Here is a 16,049-nt window from a genome sequence, read left to right as displayed (position 1 = left end):
TAAGGTTCAAAGCATGATGCTAGACCTGGTATGAAGCTCATGACACAAGATTATAAAAGGTGTTCTGCTGCCTGTCGCTCCTCATTTACCTGCAGTTAGAATTGATGAAAGAGACTCTTAGAGAAGAATTCTTTAAAGATACTGATCAATTCCTTGTAAGAGAAGCAGGGGTTTTGGAAGGAAAAACGGTGCATGATGGCTATTCCTGAAGCTTGGATTTATAAATCTATGGAATTTAGAAAGCATAAACAGGGTTTGGCTAATTCTAATGGCATTTGACTGACTTGAGCTGACAGAGAAAAGAGAAAGAAGTCTGTTGACAGAAAGCTACTTTCTTTTGACAACAAGTTTTCCTGGGGACTGGATGTGGATCTCGTTGAGAAAGCCAGTCTGGAGTCGTCCTCAAAGGGAAACTGCTGAAGAACACTTGCAAAGGGTAAAGTGTTCCAAACTAAGCAAGGGATAAAATAGCAGAGGCCCAAGAGGGGAAAATGTTAAGTGATCAGGTGGAAGAGATTAACCTACAGCATAGGAACTGCAAATCAGGTCCCTGGGGAAGCTGCAAACAGAAACCAGGAAGAGAAGGGTTATTTTGGTACTTATATAATACCCAGAGTGTTTCATAGGTAGATCACAATGGAAACATCATGCATACTACCTTCTTACCTCTCCCTTCCAGACTCAGAAATGTCCAGAACAGTGGTTCTGACAAGCAGGAGGATATAGGAAATTCTGGGGGAGAAGGGGCAGTGGCAGTCTTAAAACCTGACATCCAGGAAGAACCATTGCCATATGATGACCACATAGGCAACCCCCTCCAGCAGAGAGTGGAGGCGAGAAAGGCCTCCTTCTTCATTCTCCTTTCTTACAGTAGACAAGTCAGAACAGAGTTCAAGACAGAACATCATATCCTGTCCTCCAAGCAAACTTCCACAAGTAGATTCAGGACACAATCTAAGATGAACACTGTATTGATGATAAAAATATTCAAGAAAAGTTGATATGAAAAAAGAAGGTGTCCCATTAGACAAATGGTATAATTACTATGAGAGAAAACAGTTACAACAGGTTCTAAGATGAACATATTTATTATTCTGAGAGATATGTATTCATTCCAAAAATCAATGACTATTATAAAAGTGAATCTTTATTTATATTGAGTGCAAAGAGAAGAACAGATGGAGCAAATAGCAGAATGGTTATATCCAAGAAACAAATATTGAGCAAGAATTTGGATAGAGATTTTTCAAGAATAATAGAGTATATCAGGTTAAAGAAATTGAATGTATAAAAGAAGGAATTAGAAAGATATATTCAGAAGTTGAAGTATTTTTATTAAAGTTAATATTAGGAAAGATAGAAAGATTTCCCAAGTTTCAACATCTTAGCACACTGAGATTTATTTCTTAATTTCACAATTCTGCTGCATGTCCAGATTAAGCATTCCATCTTGTGTCAGTTTAGCAATTCAAGCCAATGGATATGTACCCTCACAATGGCCACATGCATATCCTGTTCAGGGCTTCCATGTAGAGTTCCCTGACCAACACAAGTAGCATGGCCACACCTAGCTTCCAGGAGGAAGGGATACCATCCTCTACACTGTCTGGAAAGAAAGGAATCAAGACAGCACTTAGATGGACAAGAGAGAGAATATGGAAAGAAGGTGATAGTCTAAGGAATAATTCCTCAGAACTGTAGACAACCATCGTCCTCCTGTGGAAAGGATTCATTGAGGTACACACTGTGTGCCCAGCTCTGTTCTGAATACCACCTGTCAACAGAGATTCCATAGCAAACCTAAGAGATGGAAGACATGAACTCATTATATTCAAGTCATTTAAAAAGAAAACAAATAAAATTGTGTGCAGTTGACTAGTTTGACCAAGGGGAAAAAATTGTATGGATAGTAAAAATAAATAATTTACATAAAACATAATTTGAAAAGCAAAAATATTACAAAATTAATAGAGAATACTAAAACCAAAACATTTTACCAGTAATTTGGTAATTTTTATATTATTAATTACAGTAAAGTATAAGTTTTCAATATTGCCCCTACATAAAAATATAAAATCTAAGTATACTAGAGTCAAAGAGGAAAATTATATACAACCAAGGGTCAGAAATCTATGAATTTTCCCCATGGTCAATCATACAATAGGGCTTTATTTATTATTCTTTATTAAAAATTATCTGTTGAACAGACTTTCTCCCACTCTGTAGGCTCTTTCTTCACATTCTTGATTGTATCTTTTGCTGAGAAAAAGCTTTTTGTTTGAGTCCATCCCATTTATTGATTCTTGCTTTGATTTCTTGTGCTTTGGGAGTCTTGTTGAGGAAGTCTGATCCTAAGACAACATGATGAAGACTTGGGCGTACTTTGTCTTCTTTTGGGTGCAGGGTCTCTAGTCTAATTCCTATGTCTTTGATCCATTTTGAGTTGAGTTTTGTGCAGGGTGAGAGAGAGAGGTTTAATTTCATTTTACTGCATATGGATTTCCAGTTTTGCCAGCACCATTTGTTGAACAGGCTATCTTTTCTCCATTGTATGTTTTTGGCTCCATTGTCTAGTATGAGGTGACTGTATTTTATGTGGTTTTGTCTCTGTGTCTTCTATTCTGAACCATTGGTCTGCCTGTCTATTTTGGTGCCAATACCGTGCTGTTTTTGTTACTATTGCTCTGTAGTATAGTTTAATGTCTGGTATTGTGATACCTCCTATTTCACTTTTTCTATTCAGGATTGTTTGGGCTATTTGAGGTCTCTTGTTCTTCCAGATGAAGTTCTTGATTGCTTTCTCTATTTCTATGAGGAATGTCTTTGGGATTTTAATTGGAATTGCATTGAATCTGTATAGTGCCTTTGGTAAAATGGCCATTTTGACAATGTTAATTCTGCCTATCCAAGAACATGGGAGATCTTGCCATCTTCTAAGGTTTTCTTCAATTTCTTTCTTTAATGTTCTGTAGTTTTCATTGTAGAGGTCTTTCACCTCTTTTGTTAGATTAATTCCCAAGTATTTTTTTTTTTTTGAGGCTACTGTGAATGGAGTGGTTTTCCTAATTTCTCTTCCAGAGGATTCATCACTTTTGAGTAGAAATGCATTAGATTTACATGTATTGATTTATATCCTGCTACTTTGCTGAATTCATTTATTAGTTCTAGAAGTTTTCTAGTGGAGTTTTTTGGATCTTCTAAATATAGGATCTTATCATCAGCAAATAGTTACAGCTTTAGTTATTCTTTTCCTATTTGTATTCCTTTAATTTCTTTGGTCTGTCTAATTGCTCTGGCAAGTGTTTCAAGGATGATGTTGAATAGAAGTGGTGAAAGAGGGCATCCCTGTCTTGTTCCAGTTTTTAGAGGGAATGTTTTCAGTTTTTCTCCATTAAGAATGATGTTGGCTGTGGGCTTAGCATAGATAACCTTTACAATGTTGAGGTACGTTCCTAGTATTCCTATTTTTTCTAAGCGGTGCTGTACTTTATCAAATGCTTTCTCAGCATCTATTAAAATAATCATTTGATACTTAACTTTAAGTCTATTGATGTGATGAATTGCATTTATTGATTTCTGGATGTTGAACCAACCTTGTATCCCTGGATAAACCCCACCTGATCATGGTGCACTATCTTTTTAATATATTTTTGTATGCAATTTGTCAGTATTTTGTTAAGGCTTTTTGCATCTACGCTCATCAGATAGAGCACTTAACTCCAAAATTTATAAAGAACTTACAAAACTTTACACCAAAAATACAAAGAACCTAATCAATTAACTGGCCAAGGAACTGGACAGACACTTTACAGAAGAAGACACACAGGCAATTAATAAATATATGAAAAAGTGTTCAACATCTCTGGTAATTAGAGAAATGCAAATTAAAACAACTCTAAGATTTCATCTTACTCCAATTGGAATGACTATTATCAAGAACACAAACAATAATAGATGTTGGCGTGGATGTGGGGAAAAAGGCACACTTTTACATTGCTGGTAGAGTTGCAAATTGGTGCAGCCACTCTGGAAAGCAGTGTGGAGAATCCTCATAAAACTTGGAATGGACCCACCTTTTGACCCATTTATCCGACTCCTCGGTTTATACCCAAAGGACCTAAAATCAACAAACTATAGTAACACAGTCAAATCAATGTTATAGCAACTCAGTTCACAATAGCTAGATTGTGGAACCAATCTAGATGCCCTTCAACAGATGAATGGATAAAGAAATTCTGGCGTACATACGCAATGGAATACTATTCAGCCATAAAGAATAATATTATGGCAGTTGCAAATAAATGGATGGAATTGGAGAATATCCTGCTAAGTGAAATAAGCCAAGCCCCAAAAACCAAGGCCGAATGTTTTCCCTGATAAGTGGAGAATGATGTGTAATTGGGGTGGGGGGGATGGAGAATGAGAGAAGAATGGGGGAACTTTAGAATATGTAGAAGGAAATGAGAGGGAGGGAGGGATGAAAAATGGTGGAATGAGACAGACATCAATACCCTATGTACATGTATGATTACACAAATGGTATGAATCTACATTGTGCACAACCATAGAAACAAAATGATGTACCCCATTTGTGTACAATGAATCAAAATGCAGTTTGTAAAAAAATTAAAAGCTAAATAATAATAATAATAAAAAAGAAAAAAAAATTTTGTTTATTAAAATTTTCAGACTAAACATCATAACCTATGAAAAAGAAGTCCTTCATTTTCCACATGGCCTATTCAAATTTATGTTCTTGAAACAAGATTATATTTCTTGTATTTCTCAGATAATTTTTCACTTAATTAAGATAAACATAAATATATACATACATATATATATCAAGTTATATCTATTAAGCAAAAAAGATCTGTTTCTCCCAATAATTTGCTTTATCTCTAGTTTTCCATTTGTGTTTATTACTTTTTTCTTGATTACTTTTGCTAATGTTTTCTTATTGTTTAACTTCTGAAGTTCTCTTACTTGTGTCTTTCAATAGTGCTTTTTCGAGTATGGTTTTGTTTTAAACACAATTATTTCTTTCCTTTTGTGTTCTTAACTTTATTTTGCATATCCTTAAGTTCAAGAAGGAAATCTTAAATTATTCTCATTTTTTAAAAAATAACTCAATTACTTAAAGATTTGAGTTCACCAAATAAAACTTTAACCCTGATTTCTATATGTAGTCTGCAGCATCCCTTTCCCCTTCCTTACTTTGCAATTTTTCTTCATTTTTCAACCAGTAATTTTGTTGATAAGATTTTATCTTTAACTTTAGGTAAGAGATGTGGTTACATATGATGAAAAAAGTGGTATTTTCCCAGTTTCTTCCATTGTGGTCAAATAATGTAAATTTACGAGAATTTCACTTTTTAGACTGAAACAAAATTACTCTTATGGCTTGGAATATGAATATGTTTCAAAAAGATAATGTAGACAGTATGAAATAGGTCTTCTCAGACAATAGCATAAAGTTTATACATTCTAGACATTGATTCAGCAACTTCTCTTACTGTTTTATCTAGCTAATCTGCTACAACCAAAAATAGTTTAAATTGCTAACAAAATGACTTTTTATATAAACGTCTCACTGTTTTCCTAGTAGATATTATGTTACATAAAATATGAAGTGGTAACTGTTTTCATTAATATCTACCACTTTTTAGATGAAGTTTCCTGTTTAATTTTACTTAATTAATTTTGTTGCAAATTTTATCATTTTAGAGAAAATGCTTGGCACTTACAGTTGTAGCTGTTCTTTGTGGTTCAAAGAGCAAAAATTCCTAAATTTTCCTCAAACAAAAGAAGGTATATTGTAAGGATACGTGTGCACTTAGACCCAACATGGGAATCAGTTAGATAAGAGTTTTGAAAACTTTTTGTTTAAGCAGAAAAAAAAAGGAAACATATTGAAGTTTTTAGAAGCAAGAGTTGAAATTTAGGATAATATGCATGTATTTATAGGAGAGAACATTAATTTCCAAAATCTAGGAATTGAATAAAATATCTTGTAATGGGTTGAATAAGGCAAAGAATGGAATGATTTTCTAAGGAGATAATGTTTCACTTAATTGGAATTCCATTTGCTGTTTCCTGTCATCATAATTCGTTGCTTATTATAAATATTGATCTGTTAATAATGCTCTGCTATGAGATTTGACATATTTCATCTTTCAGTATGAACAGTCATGTCCTTTCACATAGTGTTGCTCAGAACACCGTTTAAACTTTATCACTTCTATTTGCATTCACAGGAAGTCTTATCAGTGCAAAGTGATGTGATCACTTCGCATCCCCTTTGTAGCAAATATTCAACTCTGCCATGACAGCATGGAAACAACCAGAGGATCAGTCAAGGAATGGGTGTGCCATGTACCTTTGTGTATGAACATGGAAGTTGAGATTATACATAATTCTTAATTGTCACTAAGTATTTTTTTCCCATTTTGCTTTGTTAAATCATTTAAAATCCTATAAAAGTATTGACTTATGAACAGTACAAAAAGAAGAGGTAGGCTGCAGTTGGACTGTGGGCTGCAAATTGCTGACCTTTGCTTAAAAACAGAGAAATTCATAATGAACAAATACCTAATTTTTCAATCTTTCATGGGCTATTTTTCTCATGGTGTCTCTGCTTTTCTCTAATGTTCATGACTGAATATTGACTACTTTTGAGCTTTCTCACTCCCTCCATGATATAACTTACATCTTTCTTATCACTTCCTTCTTAATTTCTTAGTGTCTGCTCTATCATGCTTATATTTCCATATAACCGTGCCCTTATTTGGCCTTAGATGCCACCCTGAATTTGTTCCATTGACTCAGTGGTATTTCCTAATTCAAACAATCAAGAGAGATGAAATTATATAGCTCTCCTTCATTATGTCACCATATTCATGTTACACATAAATCACAGATTTATCCAAGGATTATTTGTCCTTTTGTCCCAAGTACAACTTCCATCTAACCAGCCAGGCAGAAGTGGTAGTGGATGTTATATAATCCCAATTATGACTGTTTGCTCAACATGAACTGTGTAGTAAATGCCTCTACATAGAAGAAATCTCAGTGTGATGGTCATTTGGAGGTCTGGTTTGCATGTTAAATTTCAGTAATGTTCTCCCTGTCTCATCTTTAATGTAACTTATATTTTTAATTATAGTTTCAGAACTGAACTAACACTACTTAAACATATTACATTTTATTTATAAAACAAGAAGATTCAGTTTGTTAATTGTTATCTGTATTTATGTCCCTGATGTACATATTTATATTTATAAACCTCAAATATACCTAAATTAAATTTTTTAATTAGAATTATACATAGTAGTTGGGTTCATCCCAACTAACTCATACATGCATGGAAATCAATTTCAGTTCACCACATCAGTTTTGACATAAAACTCAAGCCAACCTCACATGAGAATCCATTAAGAAATTTTCAATTGCTTTTGACCATCTGAAGCAGTATCTATAAAATGGGAGTTCCCTGTCTCTTAATTGTTTGGTAAAACTCACCTGAGAAGCCATCAAGATCTGGTACCTTTGGGAAAACTAAATTTTTGACTATATTTTAACATTTTGTCTGTTGTTTCTTGACTTTTATAGTTCCTCACGTTGTATTACTTTGTTTTTAGCAATTTGTATGGATCTGGAAATTTTTCATGTACTATTATATTTGAAATGTATTTATACCAGATTATAATTAAGAGGTACATGATTACTCCATCTCTCCCAGATATCAAAAATAATATTCTTTTAAAAATAATTTTTAGTTGCTTTTTTAAAGCATTGGCTTCAGTTTTTATTTATTTTTGTTTTACATGTTATTCACCATTATTTTTATTATTAATAACCACTCATTTATGTTTGTTTTGTTTTCTTTCTAGTCACATGCAAAGATTAATTTATCATTTTATTATTTCTAAAATAATCTTTCAAATTTAGACTATCAAATACAAAAGATTGGAATAAAATTAATAATAATATTAGACTTTAACTCTTCAAATAGAAGGCATCTCCTTGAATTCATACTGATATAAATAACCAAATAAATTGTCTTTATTCAAACTGTATCTTCTATTTTTTCCAAGATGTATCATTTGGGCCTTTCCTAAATTTTCATATATAAAAAGATTGTTCTTCAGTTTCTTAAAGAACTTCTTCATTTGAGAAAATCATATAACATTTTTCAGTAAAATTTCCTTAAACTACCTAATAGTTTTTGTAATTAAAAAAAAAAAAATTGATGACATAAAATGACTAAATTCCCCAATTCACAATAATTTTTTATAGTCCCAATTCACTGTTGTAATCAGTAACATAAGTTTAATCTTGTCCTAGAAGCTGTGTTTGTCTGGATTTCATACAAGAAATCTCTATGCAAGATTCTTCTTTCTTGCCAAGAACTCATTATTTGTGACCAACTCATCCTGAGCTCTTCTTCTCCTCCCTTGACCTCTTCTAATCTCTAGAAGTTGTTATCATGGGCAAATCTGGTGTTGGACTAGATTCAGGTATTACATTGGTAATTATTTTCCAATTTCTGACCTTGATACAAAACTCACTCTTTTTATCTTTCATAAGACATCCTAACACTCCACAATTTCTATATATATATATATATATATATAGTAGGTAGACTTTGTCAAAATTTTCTGTTGTGATTTTTCTTTTTTAAGTTTTGTGTAACAAACACAAAAGAAAGGGATCTAGGAACAGGCATTAGAGCCGTCAAGAGCAATGCACAGAATTCCCGATAGTTCAGTTCTCAGTTATTTAAAAGATTTATCATGGAATAGTGTATCTGCTCTGATCCCTCCCACAAGAACACATATAATTACCTGCAGAACGGTGTCAGCCAGGTTTTTATACCTAGAGCTCTGATAATTGTTGAAAATATTTCTATTAACAAATTCTGAAAGAATTTCCAGATGTGTTTCCATCAACAAAACTGTTTTATTATGACACATCACAATTTTCTCTGCTAATATACACCTTACATAGCTTTATACAGCTTTGTTTTATTGGTCACATTATGTGATGGATTCATTTTTATTGTGAAATATGCAGAATTTTGTGCATGTTTTTGTTAAATGAGCATTGTTCTGTAAAAAATGTCAAACTTGAATTTTACATTTTATTAAACCATTTTCAAAATATAATTACTATAGTTAGGAGAATAAATATGAATGTATTCATTAAAGATCCTTTAAAATTAGACATACTGAGTTTGAAGGCATTTTATCACTTTAAGAAAATCTATTAGCTTTCTAAAACATATTTTGTTGGCTTTTTCAAACCTATTACATTTTGTAGGCAAGAATAGTAAAAGTCAGATAAAATTCCATATTGTTCCAAATGATGTTAAAAAGTATACTTATATGTTAAAAATATAATTGTATACTGAACTTACTAAAATATTATTATTCCAAAGTCATTTTTCACTTCAGTATGTGCATCTTAGAATTCTTTTCCCTTGTATTTTCAGCTTCCATTTGTCTTTGGGAAAATTCCAGATCGTTCTGACACTTAATATAATGCCTTTATGTAAGGCATATTCCCCAATTCACAATATTTTTTTATAGTCCCAATTCACTGTTGTAATCAGTAACATAAGTTTAAACTGATATTTCTCTCACATCATTGAAGAACAGAATTGGCTCTAAATATTGACATATACTGCATAATTTTTTTTTAAAAAGGGAAGCAGATGGAATCCTAGAAATAAGGAGTAAGCACACATATACCCAACATGATTATTTTAGTCACAGTAACAGTTTAGGTCTTTTCTTCACACTTATTGCTCACATATTCATTTTGAACAGAGTTAAAGACCAGTCATTCTGCCAATAGTGAATGCTTATAACTTCATATTGCCTCAGCACTCATTTTGAATGCAAGTTGGACTCTCCCCTACCAGAAGCAGGATTCAGTCACCTTCAACAAGGTTCACAATTCTGTGCCTCCTCCCTGTTCTTCTTTGTCACAAATCTAGATCTGCCTAATTGCCTCCTGTGGACCACTTCCCCATGGGATGCTCAGAGTTAGCCTACTTGACTGGCCCCTTTGACCCTCACTGTGCAGGTCTCCTACAGTGACTACTTGTCAGTCACTGTGACCCCTGAAACTCATGCCTGCTTGTTTTAAACCCACCAATTAAAACTGTTTACAGAAATACCTTGTTTGGATAATACCCTGAACCCAATAGATTCATTAGCCCATGAGTCCCTCTCTTTTTGTCTCCCTGCCTGCCCTTCCTGGCCAATATGAGTGTGACCTGTAGAAAGTCACTGGATGCCCTGTTCCTCCACCACAGAATTCACAAGTACTAAATGTTCAAAATCTTGTTTGTGTCATTAAAGCCCTATTTGTAGTTGACCCGAGAGAGCCACAGAAAGGCTGTCTAGAAAGAACCCAGGTAAGTGGATCTTCTGTTGGTTCTCTTTAATCTGAGCCTCTGGTGGCTACTGGGGGCAATAGCTGCCAGCCAAATTGATGAAGAAACTTTGTTTCATTCAAAACACTGCTGTATCACGTGTAATCAAAACATAATTGAAGATATGTTTACCCCTGAAGCAACATAGTAACTTCCAAATCACTAACAGGAATACAGGAGAATTATAATAGTCTACATTCTTTTTTTTTTTTTTTTTTTTTTTGCGTTATTTGAAATACATGCAGAAAAATGCAAGAAAGCAAAAGATATCCATTTGATAGAGTCATACATGAATCGGGAAAAAAAGTATCCTTTCTCCCACAGACAAATGTTAAATATACTAGAGGCCAGTAAAAATTTTCAGGTCGAAAATATCTTCTTATGTTCACTTTTCTTTAAAAATATTAGATATACGTAGTATGTTAATGATATATGTAACTTGGGATAGTCATCTCTCCACCTTTGTCTGTCTTTCAGGGGCTCATTCATGCTCCTGTGGTTCTCCAGGAAGCAGTCTGACAGCTCAGAGCAGTCATGTGGCAGAGATGAAGCTTCAGCTCTTACCTAAACAGTCAGCTGAAGAAGATGAGTGACAACATCAATCTCCTTGATCATAGAAACAGAAAACCAAGCACTAATCCTGTCTGGGTTTGCCTGTGTGTGTGCCCACTCACGGTGAAGATACAGTCAGAATGAGCAAAACCCAACTGATTGGTCCATTGCTAACAGTCCTAAAAATCTGCGTATCCTTCCTAAAATAAATTAAAGATCCAGGGTTTTTGCTTAAGCCTCTTTCATGAGAAAATTAACCAACACTTGATAACACTTAACAGTTTTAAAAACACATTCATGTATTTTGTGGTCATGGGTATTAGTGATATTCCTAAAGTTTGACCTTACACAGTGAAAACAAGACTAGTGCATGCTTGAGGAATGGTCAGTGGGTCTCTGTACCCTCATTCTGGTCATATTTGTCACCTGCTTGCCATGTGACTGATCTATGCCACATGGGAGGGATTCAGGGATAGATAAACATGGCACCTTTCCTTGAAGGTTTTAGTCCAGCATGAAAAGCAAGACAAATAGAGGTGTTATTTTTGAATACTGTATAATATGACACCTACCCTAACAGAGGATGCCTTAAGTATTATCACAGAACAGATGTCATAGATAAGTGTGAAGTGTGCATGTCCTTAGGGACAAGGGCTTCCATGAAGGTTGGTGCCTGGATTGAACTTAAAAGATGATTAAGAATTAATGATTATCTTTCATAGAACTTCAAGAGGAAATGCAGGGTAGTGGAGGGTTTGCTGGAGAGAGTAGAAGGAGGGATAAAGAAATGAGAATAGAAATAAGGAGTTGGAAGTGGAAGACAGCAATGCTCAGAGAGGAGTGACTGATTTCATTAAAGATAAAGTACAAGCATTTGCTTCTATTTAATGCTTGATTTTACAGGTCCAGAAAGATTATTCCATTTCTTATGTAGTGTTATTTAGAATCTAACCCACTTGTGGCTAGTGAAATTACTTTCACAAGTTTTTCAAAATACAAAGTAGAATAGACAATGTAAATCATAAATATCATTTATAAAACATCATAAATATGAATCTTCTTTAATAAAACTTTAAATATATTGATCTATCATCTCTACCCAGCAATTTAAATAAAATCAACTTTCATTTATTTTTTTAAGTATTTTTTAAATTTTTACAGACTGCATTTTGATTCATTATACACAAATGGGGTACTTCTTTTTGTTTCTATGGTTGTGCACGGTGTAGATTCATATCATGCATGTAATCATACATGTACATATGGTAATGATTTCTGTCTCATTCCACCATTTTTCTTTTTTTTTTTTATTTATTTATTTTTTTTTTTACGTTTACATAGGGTAATGATGTTTATTATATTTTTCCCCTCCCCCCCACCCCTCCCACCCCTCCCACCCCTCTTTTCCCTCTACACAGTCCTTCTTTCCTTCATTCTTACCGCTCTCCTTAGCCTAACTCTAAACCTAACCCTAAACCTAATGCTAGCCCGTCCCACCCCCCATTATATGTCCTCATCCGCTTATCAGCGAGATCATTCGTCCTTTAGTTTTTTGAGATTGGCTTATCTCACTTAGCATGATATTCTCCAATTTCGACCATTTGCCTACAAATGCCATAATTTTATCATTCTTCATTGCGGAGTAATATTCCATTGTATAAATATGCCACAGTTTCTTTATCCATTCATCAACTGAAGGGCATCTAGGTTGGTTCCACAATCTGGCTATGGTGAATTGAGCAGCAATGAACATTGATGTGGCTGTATCTCTGTAGTATGCTGATTTTAAGTCCTTTGGGTATAGGCCAAGGAGTGGGATAGCTGGGTCAAATGGTGTTTCCATTCCAAGCTTTCTGAGGAATCTCCACACTGCTTTCCAGAGTGGCTGCACTAATTTGCAACCCCACCAGCAATGTATGAGTGTTCCTTTTTCACCACATCCTCGCCAACACCTATTGTTGCTTGTATTCTTGATAATCGCCATTCTAATTGGGGTGAGATGAAATCTTAGGGTGGTTTTGATTTGCATTTCCCTTATTACTAGGGATGTTGAACATTTTTTCATATATCTGTTGATTACTTGTACATCTTCTTCTGTGAAGTGTCTGTTCATTTCCTTAGCCCATTTGTTGATTGGATTATTTGTATTCTTCGTGTAGAGTTTTTTGAGTTCTTTATAGATTCTGGAAATTAGCGCTCTATCTGAGGTATGGTTGGCAAAGATATTCTCCCACTCTGTAGGCTCTCTCTTCACATTTCTGATAGTTTCCTTTGCTGAGAGAAAGCTTTTTAGTTTGAATCTATCCCAGTTGTTGATTCTTGCTTTTATTTCTTGTGCTATGGGAGTCCTGTTAAGGAAATCTGATCCTGAGCCAACAAGTTGAAGATTTGGACCTACTTTTTCTTCTATAAGATGCAGGGTCTCTGGTCTGATTCCGAGGTCCTTGATCCATTTTGAGTTGAGTTTTGTGTAGGGTGAGAGATAGGGGTTTAATTTCATTCTATTGCATATAGTTTTCCAGTTTTCCCAGCACCATTTGTTGAAGAGGCTATCTTTTCTCCATTGCATATTGTTGGAACCTTTGTCTAGTATGAGAAAATTGTATTTATTTGGGTTTGTGTCCATGTCCTCTATTCTGTACCATTGATCTACCTGTCTATTTTGGTACCAATACCATGCCGTCACCATTTTTCATACCCCCACTCCCTCTCATTTCCTTCTACGTAATCTAAAGTTCTCAGAAGACAGAATTAACTATAAGAACCTGAAATTTGTCCTAACTTTAAGGTATTTAAAATTTAATCAAGATTAACGTTACACTAAAGATTTTGTATTTATACCAAGAGAATACCAAAACATGAACTGTTAACAAAGCAGCATGTTTTCCAGAATGCACACTCTGTCATGAGGTCACTGAAACCATTAAGTTGTGAGACTAAGTACAAAAGCTAAAGCATCGCTTAGTCTTCTACATTATCTCATCAAGTTTTTGTGTACCATTTAGTCATGTTTAAGAATCAACCAACTGTAGTCTAAATAAAAATAACTAAAATACTTTAAGAAAAAAAAATTAATGATGGATGGAGTTGGAGAATATCATGCTAAGTGAAATAAGCCAATCCCAAAACACCAAAGGTCGAATGTTTTCTCTGATAAATTGATGCTGATACATAATGGCAGGGAGTGGGTAAGGGAAGAATGGAGGAGTGTTGGATTGTGTAGAGGGAAAAGAGTGGAGGGGAGAGGCAGGGGAAGGAAAGATAGTGGAATAAGACAAATATCATTCCTGTATGTACATGTATGACTACACAAAGTGTGAATCTCCAGCATGTACAACAACAGAAATGAAAAGTTGTACCTCGCTTGTGTGCAATGAATCAAAATGCATTCTGTAAAAATAAAAAAGAATTGATTGAATAAGAAGACATGACTGGGCAAGAAGATGATGGGCTCATGTTAAAATATATATATATATATATATATATATGTATATATATATATATATATATATATGTAAAACTATATGTAGGTGTGCACGGAAAAAAAAAAAAAAAACAAGTCCTTACCACAAGAACATAAAGGAAAAGAGGTTCAGAATGAACTTGGAGAGAAAGGAAGAGGCAGAATTGAAGAAGATCCTATCATCACTAGCAAGTGTCATAGGTGTGGTTCAATATGAACAGATTATTCATCACTTTAAATTGGTCTTATATAATTTAAAAGGAGAATTATTTTTAGTAAGACAAGACTCCTTATTAACCTATAAGAAAAGTTATGATTAAAGGTAATACAGGAGATAGAAAAAAAGCAATACTCCTACTCTCAAAGTCAATAATTGTATGTGTTCACCCATGTGAACACATAACGTAGCTACAATAGAGAACAGAAGGAGTAGTTTATGTACTAACTGCTTCTTATTGAGTTGGGTCTAAAATGGTTAAAGCAAATTTCATAGAGGAGTTTAGGTATATAAAAGATTGTTAGGATTGTCAGTGGGGAGAGATAGAGGAAGAGTCAGAAGGTACAATGGAGTATACAACATGTAGATTGGAAAAATAGAAAATATATTGTTGCATTTGAGACAATGAGGTAGAGGGTGTTGCTGGAAACATAGGCAGCAGATAGTTGCCAGCCCTGTTAGGTTATTGCAAACAAGACTCCATTTTTTTTTTATTTTTATTTATTTATTTTTTTTACCAGCAGAAATGGAATGTTGGTCTCTCCGAGAGAAAGCCATTGGTTTCTTCAATGTCTCATACAAACTTTATTGATATTTTTACCAGTGATTCTTAGAGGCAATATTAAATGCAAAGATGAAAGAAAGATAAGAAGAGAGATTGAAAAGTAGCAAGAAAGGCTACAGAGTTAATTAACATTTGTAAACTCTTCCGGATGCACTGGGGATTATGGGAAATAAACATTGAAAAATGTTTGATAAAGATGTTTCTTCATTTGTTGATTGGATTATTTGCATTCTTGGTGTAGAGTTTTTTGAGTTCTTTATAGATTCTGGAGATTAGTGCTCTATCTGAAGTATGAGTGGCAAAGATTTTCTCCCACTCTGTAGGCTCTTTCTTCGCATTGCTGATAGTTTCTTTTGCTGAGAGAAAGCTTTTTAGTTTGAATCTATCCCAGTTATTGGTTCTTGTTTTTATTTCTTGTGCTATGGGAGTCCTGTTGAGGAAGTCTGGTCCTAAGCCAACATGTTGAAACTCTGGACCTACTTTTTCTTCTATAAGATGCAAGGTCTCTGGTCTGATTCCGAGGTCCTTAATCCATTTTGAGTTTAGTTTTGTGCATGGTGAGAGATATGGGTTTAGTTTCATTCTGTTGCATATGGATTTCCAATTCTCCCACCACCATTTGTTGAAGAGGCTATCTTTTCTCCACTGCATATTTTTGGCCCCTTTGTCTAGTATGAGAAAATTGTATTTATTTGGGTTTGTATCCGTGTCCTCTATTCTGTACCATTGATCCACCTTTCTATTTTGGTACCAATACCATGCCGTTTTTGTTACTATTGCTTTGTAGTAGAGTTGAAGATCTGGTATTGCAATA

This window comes from Sciurus carolinensis, chromosome 1 (genome assembly GCF_902686445.1).
Source record: "Sciurus carolinensis chromosome 1, mSciCar1.2, whole genome shotgun sequence".
NCBI classification, from domain to species: domain Eukaryota; kingdom Metazoa; phylum Chordata; class Mammalia; order Rodentia; family Sciuridae; genus Sciurus; species Sciurus carolinensis.
The sequence above is the reverse complement of the archived record's forward strand: the minus strand, read 5'-3'. Positions refer to the sequence as shown.